This window comes from Drosophila grimshawi, unplaced genomic scaffold (assembly GCF_018153295.1).
Source record: "Drosophila grimshawi isolate 15287-2541.00 unplaced genomic scaffold, ASM1815329v1 contig_311, whole genome shotgun sequence".
In the NCBI taxonomy this organism is placed as follows: Eukaryota; Metazoa; Arthropoda; class Insecta; order Diptera; family Drosophilidae; genus Drosophila; species Drosophila grimshawi.
In genome coordinates, this window is record NW_025063098.1 from 9,742,727 (window position 1) to 9,753,412 (window position 10,686).

Sequence of the window (10,686 nt, forward strand, 5' to 3'; positions counted from 1 at the left end):
AACTAGCTCATGCTCACTCTACCACCTAAATATCGGGAAATATATATTTTAAGCATTCGTAATTAGTAAAAATATGCAATTTGTTACTTTTCAGTTCAAGTGTTTCTTATGAAATAAATAGGTTGGCAGTTTTGGCACGACGGTCACACTTAATTCGATTGCGACTTATCGGTCCATTTTATTATATTATCGAAAGAGGCAGTCGGTCATCTCCGATAACAGTTGCATTTCAGTAGTCGAAGCGAGTGGATGTGCGGAGCCCGTGTGCTCATATTTGTGTTTTCCCCTTCAAACGTTAGTGCTAAAAAAATACACTTTTATGAATGACGCTAAGCTAAATATACGAAAGTTTTCGACTAATTACTAACAACGAATTAAGCACGTATTGAGAGACAAAAAAAATCAAAGCATATCTAAGAAAAACCAGCTCGAAAAGCAAATAGTCAAAGCAGGCCAAGAAGCCAAAACAACGCGACAAAATCGACACCTGTTTGCCTGCATTCCTGAACCTGTGCACAAATCTGTGTGTGTGTGTGTGTGTGTAACCATGTGTATGTGTGTTTGTACTGTGTTGTGAACCTGTGTGTGAGAGGGACATGCCAACTGATTGCATTTTTTTAAACAGTGCTTTAAAATAAATAACAATTTGTTTGGCCTGCAAACTAGCTGCACAATTGCAACATTTAGCAGCCAGCTTTTTTTTTGTTTCTGGTCGTCGCGCCTGCGCCGAAGAAGAAGCATAAACAGAAACAGTCAACAGACAACAGCTAAAAACAAACGAAAACCGGTTAGAGCGAGATAGAGAGACAGAAACACACGCATACATTTGCAGTTTGTATTCGTTTTTATTTTTGTTGTTTGCCTCTGCTTGGAAAACACAAAACAGAAGAAAATACACGAAGCAAAACACAACAAGAACAACAACAACAACATCAACGAAGAAAACGTAAAGAAATATAAAATATAATTTCAAGTGCTTAAAGTGTGAACGCTGCAAAGAAAACAAAACGGGCAATTTTCACGCACACACAGGAAATGAGAAATTCAAGAATTGAAAAGAAGTTGTGAATTGAAAAGTGTTCGGATAAGGGTTAATGCTCAATGCCTTATCGCTCCACAAATCGAAAGTGAATTAAGCTAAAAAATAAAAATAAATAATTATAACTGTAAAATTGCTCAATCAACAAGTTTCTCGTTTCCCGCTCTTATCACAAGCCAAATTAACCAAATTGACCAAATTGGTGAGTAAACCTATTTTTTCCTTCTTCTGTTTATTGTCGGCTTATTAAAATGTTTTATAATGCTTTTATTGGCCATTACTGAAATGTTGTCAAGGTTCTTCACTTATCGAACTTATCTTAAATAATAATATATATTGGGAAATATTCCTACGTCTTTTTGTTTTAACTTTTGTGGATAGCATTATTTGTGTGTGTTTGATTTGAAAATGTGTAATTCCTGAGTTGTAAATTGGCATTTAAAATGCATTGAGTTTAAAAATTGATACAAGAAAATTGAATTGCTGAGGAAAATGTTCTTAAATTAAAATGGTAAATTCCGGAAATTGAGAGATGTTTTTGATTTAAAATAAATGATATGGTATAAAATGCCAATTTAAATTTCAAAACTTATTTTCAAAACTATATAAATACCAAAATTTAAATAATAATATGTAAAGAAGTTGATAATTTCGAACATTATTTTTATTTAATAATTTATTCTATGTGGACCAAAAATAGTCTAAAAAACTACGAGTTAAATTATATAAAATCTAAAGGGCGAAATTATCAAAATTTAAAAAATTAGAAAAGATAAAATAAACAATATAATTGAGCCATCGAGCTTGCAACTTATTTCAATATAATCTCGAAATATGTTACTTTATATTCATAAGTGTGTCATTACAAAATCTACTTCATTAAAGATTTTTTAAATACAGTTTTTTGCAGTTAATATTTCAGCAAATGTTATTACAAAATGATCTCAATTTTGTCGACTATCTTTAATGGTTTTTTTTTAGCTGACTAAACTTTAAATTATATATGATTTGTTTTCTTAAATACTATGAAATATAATTGATATGTTTTCAATTTATGTTTGTACTTTACCTTGTCTCGGATCATTGACCAACCTTTGAACTAACTCACATTCAATTACAAAGCTCAACTTTCACTGAATTGCGCGCCAAAATTGGCAGCACACACAACACACATAAAGCAACTAACAAATTTGTTGTAAATGCCAAATTGTAATGCAATCGTTGTTGTTGTTTGTAAATCAAATTTGTTTCACGTATCTGTTGTGTTGTTTTTACGGCTTTTCATTATTTTCCCATATTTTTTTTTTTTTTGAGTGTGTTTCGTTTTCATTTTCGCTGGTTTTGTGGCTGATGTAATTCAAAGTTGATTTCCGAGCTGATTTGCAGCTTCATTAAACCCCCAAACTCGGCTCAAATTGAGTATAAGGCGAGTCAAAGCTGATTATGAGATAATCAGCTAAATTGCTCAACACAATTGCTGCAACTCACCAGAGAAAGACAGACAGAGACAGAGAGAGAGAGAGAGAGAAAGAGAAAGAAAGAGAGAGAGAGGGGGAGATAGTCTTAAGTAGTTAATTGTTTCCGCGTAAGATATAGATATATCTATGCTTATATAATAGTAGAATTCTCTGCTAATCGCGTTAGTATTCTTAACTGAATACTCTGGGCATGATTCATAACACATTCATTCCATTCATTTAATCATTTTGCATGCTGAACGAATGATCAGAAACCCGATAACATAATTCCAGCAACTGCCAAATATTCCCACAAAAAATTATAATAATAAAAAAATGCAGAAATACAACAACAAGAACAATCATGGATCTAGCTGCCATATAACAACAACCACTCTATAAAACAGCAACAACAACAAAAACGATAAAAACAACAACAAAACCCATACTCAAACTATGCACATATAAAAAGTTATATAAAAAACACGCTAAAACACGCCAAACAGCAAACAAAACCACAAGCAGCGCAAGTGTGTCTCTCTCTGTGTGTGTGTGTGTATGTGTGTGTGCAGGGAGAGAGAGAGAGGCTGAAAGGGGGGCATAGACAACGCTCACTTTGAGCCACGCTTCAATTGCAAATGCGCCAGCGAGAAAAAATGCATTGACGCAGATACGCTGGCTACTAGTTGTTGTTGCAATTGTAAATTCTACAGGTTTCTGTTGCTGTCTGTATAGCAGTTGTTGCCTTAATGGCGCACAACAACAACAACAACAACAACAATGCTCTGCAATTTTACGCCATAGCTAAAAAGGCGAACGATCGAATCAAAGCAATCGACGATCAAAGCTCCTCGAATCATAGGCAAGCCACCAGGCCAAGCGGGCAGAGGGGTGAGGCGAGGTGAGGTGAGGATAGAGGCAAGGCGAGTTGAGCTTTGACAGAATTGGCAATTGGCCGCAGTGTGACCATTGGCCAAGTGGGCAGTCGATTGGAAACACAACTCTGCCTCCAAGGATGCAGACGTGACAATATACAAAAGAATATACAAATAAATTAATTTAAAATATAAATTAATATTTATGCAAAATTAAATGTTATAATATTTAATAACATACAAATAATTTGTGGTGGAGTTTTAATTACAAAAAATGACTCAACATTTGCTGCATGTTTTTGTTTTTATAATTAATGCAATTAAATAATAAATACAAAAAATCTAATTTAAAATGCAAAATAATTATATAAAATATAAAATTTAATCATTATTTTTTAACTTGTGGGTATTTCAATTACAAAAATGAAATTAATATTTGTTGCTTGGTTAGGGAAAAACCCGGCCAGAAATCCCAATCAGACCGAATATAAAAACAAGAAAACACCTATTTTAACCATACCAAATATTATATTCCCTTATAGACCGGTGCCAAATTGCCGACAACTAAATTTAAATATGAATTTTAAAAACCTACTGATTGCATATACGTAGTTCGCTATTGACTAATAATTGAAGCAAATTTTATATATTTAAAAATTATATATTTATAGCATACTGGGTAACTTACCCAGTAGTGATACTGGTCAAGAATATAAGAATATTTAATGCGTTACAAACTGTACGACTAAATTAATAACATAAGTTGAAAAATCAAACAAGGTACGAGAATCTTTGACTATATAATCAAATTTTTAGGTTAATGATTACCTGTCATACAAATTAATTTGTATTAATTTGCATATATATTTATTTAAATATATAATGGCATTTATTAGAAGCTTAGGCACTTCAGACCAATTTCTTGAACTTATTCACATAATTAATTAAATAAAGTGATTGGTCTAAAATTATTATAGCATTATTACTTAATTATTAATATTAACTATACTACATGAATATACCAAATATTATAACAATTAATAAAATAAGTAGGAGCAATAGAGATTGGGCCTTAAGCTCTTCAAAAATGAACAATAATACTTTAAGTATAAATATTTTCAAGAAATCTTTATCAGCGTAGTGCCGAATTGAGTAGCTGTGTTATCAATATAAAGTAGTAAGTTGTCAAGCAGCATAAAAGGTTTAATTTTATCATTTAACTTGAATTGACAGACATATCTTGAGGTATTTGATGGCCAGAACAACTGACCTTAAAGTCTTATCAACTCCATTAAATAGATAATCGTAAGATCACAATCAATAAGGGCAGAAACAAAAGAAAAAAGAGAAGAACATTTATACGAATTTCAAAACATAATTAATGTTCCCGGAGTCAACATTATTTTTTATTAACTAATTAATATTCCTGGAGACAAAAAAGTTTCTCATTTATTTATTTAGAAGAATTTTTAATTATGGAAATTGTCAACCCAGAGTTTTCGATTTACATAAATTATTTTTCAGTCTTTAAACTTGTATTAAATACCAGAGATTATTGAAGTTAGTGAAGAATTTTTAAAATTATGGAAATTGCTAAGCTAGGGGAAAAGAGGATTTTGTTATTTATTTATTTAGAAGAATTTGTAAGTTTTTTTGAAAGTAAACTAGCTGCAAATTATTCAAATTGTCTAGCCAGGGACATAAAAAATATATGTTTTTCCCTATTTATTGAAATTAATTTCCCAACTTTAAACTTGTTAATGCTTAAATAAATTAGAGTGCTTTATTTCACTCTCACTTTATGCCATTGCATTTAACATTGGCGTCTGAATTAAAAAATCAATGCTAACAACTTTTCCAAGAGAGCCAAGAAAAAACTCGATTTTGTTTTGAATTTGAAGATGCGCAGCAAGAACTCGATTGCAACGAAAGAAAAATGTCAGCAATCGCTGCAAATTGGGTGTGTGTGTGTGTCTGTGTTTGAATATGTTTTGTGCCCACTGTGCGTCGCTTGCACATGGGGCAAGCAACAACAATGTTGTAGCAATCAGTGCCCCGCTAGCCGGCGGCCTTATTGGCCACGTTGGTCAACTGTGAACTGGGCACTTGGCGTTCGATTCGAATTTGCTGCGCATTGTTGGCAGCCGCCGGCTTGACTCAGTTCGATGCGACTCAACTCAAATCCAGTCGAGTCGAGTTGAGTCGAGTTGCTTTAACTTTGCTTTTGTGATTGCGACTGTGACTTCAATTGGAACTCGTAATTGTTTCATAAAACGCAAAACTGGCCGGACAGCAGGCAACAGGCTAGCCAGAGGTTGGGGGACTGGTGGTTGAATGGGCAGGCAGAGTTAAAAAAAAAACAGGTGCGCAATGCGCAAGTTTTTTTTTTTTTTTTCTTTTTCTTGTTTTTTTTTTTATATGTTCCAACTGGGCACTTGTCGCTTTTGGGGCAACAGTTTTCGATTTTAATTATGGTTTATATATCGTTTTCGAATCGCACGCGATATATATATATATATATATATATATATATATATATTTATCAAGGCTATTGCTAATGCAACTGGAAGAAGGTTGCTTGTTGCCTCGACTCTGTGCCCCAAATTGACTGCAGGCGTTCATCGGGGCTGCCCATGCGTATTTATAAACCCATTTGGATGGCTAAACAAATGTCTGGCTGTTGTTTACTGGAGCAGAACCCACTGGCCAGCCATACACTCTGTGTGTGCGTGTGTGTGTATGTGAGAGTATTGTGCCCACTTAAAGCCTAGAAATCATGTTCTACATATCCAATTCTATACTGATCGGATCTACATTGACATTGATTTCCCTTAATTGTTGTTGATTTGTACTTGAAGTTTGTACTGATTATAGTCTTTAGATTGGTTATTCATTTCAGAGAGAAACTGTTTTTCGCTCTCCTTAAAATCAACTGTTTACAATATTAATGAACGCAATTTAATTATAATGTCATTAAAAATAAACATAAATACAATATTGATTAAAAATTCCATAAATATTTGCTCTGAAAGTAGTTTTTTATTTCAGAGAGAAACTCTACTTTTAATTTGTTTTTATTTATTTTCAACTCGCTTATAATAAATTTTTTACTTTACTGTTAATGAGCGAAAAAACAAAAATGTACAATATATATAATTAATAAATTAATAGATTTACCTATTTTGTTGTTGTATTTTTTCATGTATTTCCGCAGTCATTTCGTATTGTAAAACATACTTTTGCCAAGATTGTTTTTAGTTCATTGGTTTTTGTTTTAGGATCAAGATTATAGAACAGTGAATCATTGGCCCATAATATTGTTAATCTTGATTGCTCGCCACTATTCTCAATCTGATTTGATTAAAGTATTGAGTCATATGGAGAATTACGCACTTATAACAGCAAAATTGAAGGCTGAACAACTCTCTTATCTTGAGATTCTTGGTGCGGCCAATTTCCTTGACTGAAATTTCGTTATAGTTCAAGGTGAGCGAATAGGCAAGGCTAAAGAATGTGAGACGCTCTTCAAAATATCTGAAAGGTAGAGAATGCTATCTAATGCCAAGATACATTTTTGGATCAAGATTACCGCTTGTAAGTCGCACACAACTGCTGAGATACATGGAATAGAATGGCTTGTTCAAGTGCCAAAAACTTCACAACAAAAGCAGATAAATTTATATATATTTATATATATATATATACAGAGGGTAGACAATAAGATCGTATCTCAAGTTACGCGCACACGCGTCAAGTTTTGTCGGCGCATTTGTGTTTACACTTGATTGCAGCTGCTCGTATCTAGGAGATAGACAAGTGTGCTTTGCATACAACGAATGCCGTTAAGATGATAGACAGTCGCACATGGCTTTTAGCTTTCAGCTTTTAGCCGTAACTGTAACCGATTCGGCTGAGACACTGGCTTACACACATGTGTCTATGTATCTGCATGCAGCGAAGCGATAAAAAATACACGTTTTGTTTTTTCCTCATTGTTTTTTTTAGTTTGTTCGTTTTTCGGCCTTATTAATATTTATCAATTTGTTATTTAACTTGTTTTGATTTCTTTGTCTGCTCTTTGGAACAACTTTTTGTAAACAAATCGGAAAGGTAAAAAAAAAAAATAAAAACAGCAACCAAAAAATTTAATAACATTTGCATAATTTGGCCAGCTTTTGTAAAAGCTGAGCTCACAATATAAAACGCATCAGCAAAAAAATGAAGCTTCAATACGCATATTGTTTTTTTTCTTTCAGTTTTTTGCCGCATATTCAAGGTATTTTTAAATTGCCAATACGACCTTATTACTGTGTGTAGTTGTGTTACTTTTAATAATAATTGAAGTCGCCTTTTGCTTGCGTGTTGTTCTCTTAATTAATTGGTATTTTTAAGTGCCACGATTTATTGAACACTGGAATTCCAGCAGCTGGCTGGCCATAAATATTTAACACATTGACTTTATGTTATGTTGGCCATAGAACTGTGTCAAAGCATTTATCAACAAATTTACGAGCACAATTTGGAAAACATAGTTATTCATTTTCACATATTCAGCATTTAAGGTGAAACCGAAACCTCGGGCTAATCAAATCTAAATAGCAACAGAGAAATGTGATAAAAACAACTGTTTAGCAATTAAACTGTTGTTTTTAAATACAGCCTGCAGCTGAGTGTTACAAACGGGCATTTGACTTGGGGGCCTCACCCACCTCGATAAGTGCAAAATATTTACATTTCGGGGCGTACAAACCGTCGATAGGTGCCACAATGCAAACTGTCAGCTGGCTTAGACTCGTTTTATCTTCAAAACCAGCCAAATGCCGCAAAAAGCACGCTTGCTTGAGGCTGTCAAGTATCTGTAAATGAGCTGAGTATTTCAGCTATGCGGCTACACTCACAAAAAATCGTCTTAATTTTAGAAATTTTGTCATAAATTCAGCTCCAATGGTAACTCAGCTTAAAATTCGAAAATTATATTTTCTTTTCAGGGTATATTTTTCTAAAACATAGCAATTTACAAGGTTTTTTTTTCATATGTGTGAAGACATAAAACACTAAAATTAGCTTTTTGTTGCTTAAATTATAAATAAACATTACTATTTTAGAATATCACAGTTCGCGATAAACTCTAATATAAAAACCTAGTAAGTAAATTTCATTACTATTTTTGAAATATTTTTTCTATTATATGGAAATCATTTCTAAAATCAAAAAAAGCTTTCTATCGGTCGTGGCGATCTCTGAGTGTAGCTAGGGAATATGTAAGTAGCTGCAAATGTTCTCAGCGCTAAATACCTAGTACGAAATACAGATAAGATTTGCATCTGCTTGCTGGCAAATAAATCTTGGATATAGCTACAGCTACTTAGCGAAAATATTCGCAGTTTCTGAAATCACGTGGCCTGTAATAAGCAGGTACGTAGATCTTCTTGTTGCTAGACAAGCCAACTAGATAATTTATTTCAAATCATAAATCAATCGCTTTATTAACAAAGCTTAGGCAAATTTGTGCATAATTAAATGTGTGGACTGGTTATACTAGACTGCACAACTACCATAAAGTATATGGTTTTGTTTTTAAATATAGTGTGGCGAAAAGGGTTGTAACTTAGTTGAATCTGTAGAAAAGGTTGTAATTTGGCTTAATGCTTAGTTGATTCTAAAAAGCTAGCTGCTCCTATACACTCCTTGCCACTAGATAAAAATCTGTTACCTGTTTTCTGTAACCACTGTAATTTGCTCAAATTGGAACGAAAGGAAGATTGAATGCTACGCGCTTAATTATTAGGAAAAAATAATTAATCATAAATTATAAAATGTCTAAATTTTGATGAAGGACAAAACGTATGAATGTTTGCGAAAGTGGAGCTTTTTCTTCTAATAAACGAAATAGCATAGTTCCTAAGAATGAAAACTAAAATTTTTAAAATTATTTTATTTAATGTGGATTAAAACAAACTGAAGTACGGCATAACATTAAATATGAATACATAAATTAAAATTAAATATATATATATATCTAAATTGTTTTTGTTAAATTTATATGGAGTTGAGCCGTTAATATTAACAGCTGCATATTCTTCGATATTTGTAGCCTAATATGTCGAGTTTTATTTTGTTTTGTTATTTTTTTGGTGATTTATTTTTTGTTCATATTCTTGATCTTTCGTGCTTGATCGTTTTGCAAGTCATTTGGAGAAAATAGTTTTGCATTCGGTAGTCGCCGTGCAAAAACAAAAAACATTAAAGCAATGCTCATACAGAAATTACTGTTTAAATTGCGAATTTATAATAGTTCCTTTTTTAACAACACTGGATGTAGCTATTATTATAAATCCGTTCCAATTATTAAAAATGTAAACGTACTTTTTGAACAATTATATTAATTGCACATATCCCTTGGATAGATAGATGTAATTATCAGTTGAATGAAACACAGATGACCTTTTAAATAATATGATATTATATGCATAAACAACGAATGAATTACAAACAGAGTTTTTGCCACAACGCAATTTTATTTTATCTCAAGAATGGAACGCTGCCTCAATCTAACAAGACACCAATGTTGGACATTTGAAATATAAACCCCAAAACCGAAATATGAAAAGCAAAAAAGAGACGCACTTTCTACGGCTAGCATAAGACTATAATTTGAGATAACTAGAGGTAGTAGCTCTGACATTTACTTAGACTATGAGTTGCACTCGAATAATTGCAGAGAAAGACTGAAACTGAAAATTGTTGAATGATCTCATTGTTTTCATTTCTCTCCCACCCTGGGTGCAAATCTCAGTGCCATTTGTCTGAAATTTGCCATTTGATTGCGCGTTATCAAGATCAGTTGGTGTCTTGTGATATTTCCTGCCTAATTATAAGCAATCAAAGTGCAACAAATTCAAGCTGGGGAGGTGGGCAATTTATATGGATGTTGTTGATGTTGTTGCTGCTGTTTGTTGGATGATTACATTTAATGGGCGATGGCTGGCAAACATAATCATTTCGATTAAATAATCAGCTACTGGCAACTGAATTGATCTTCGCACATTTGCACAGTGCCTGCAAAAAGTTGAATGCCTGCTGTTGTAATTATGAAAGTTTTTCATCTTGTGTAGGTTTTTTCCTTTTTCTTTTTTATTTAACAACAACAAACCGTTGGCTAATGTTGAGTTAAATGAACGGTATGAACTCATTTCGAGGAGTCAAGTTTATGCTGCACTGAGTCACTTCACTCCAAGCCACTCCACTCCACTCCAAACCACACCACTCCATTTCATTCATCCAGCGGCAGCAGCTCTCGGAAGTGAAGAAGTGA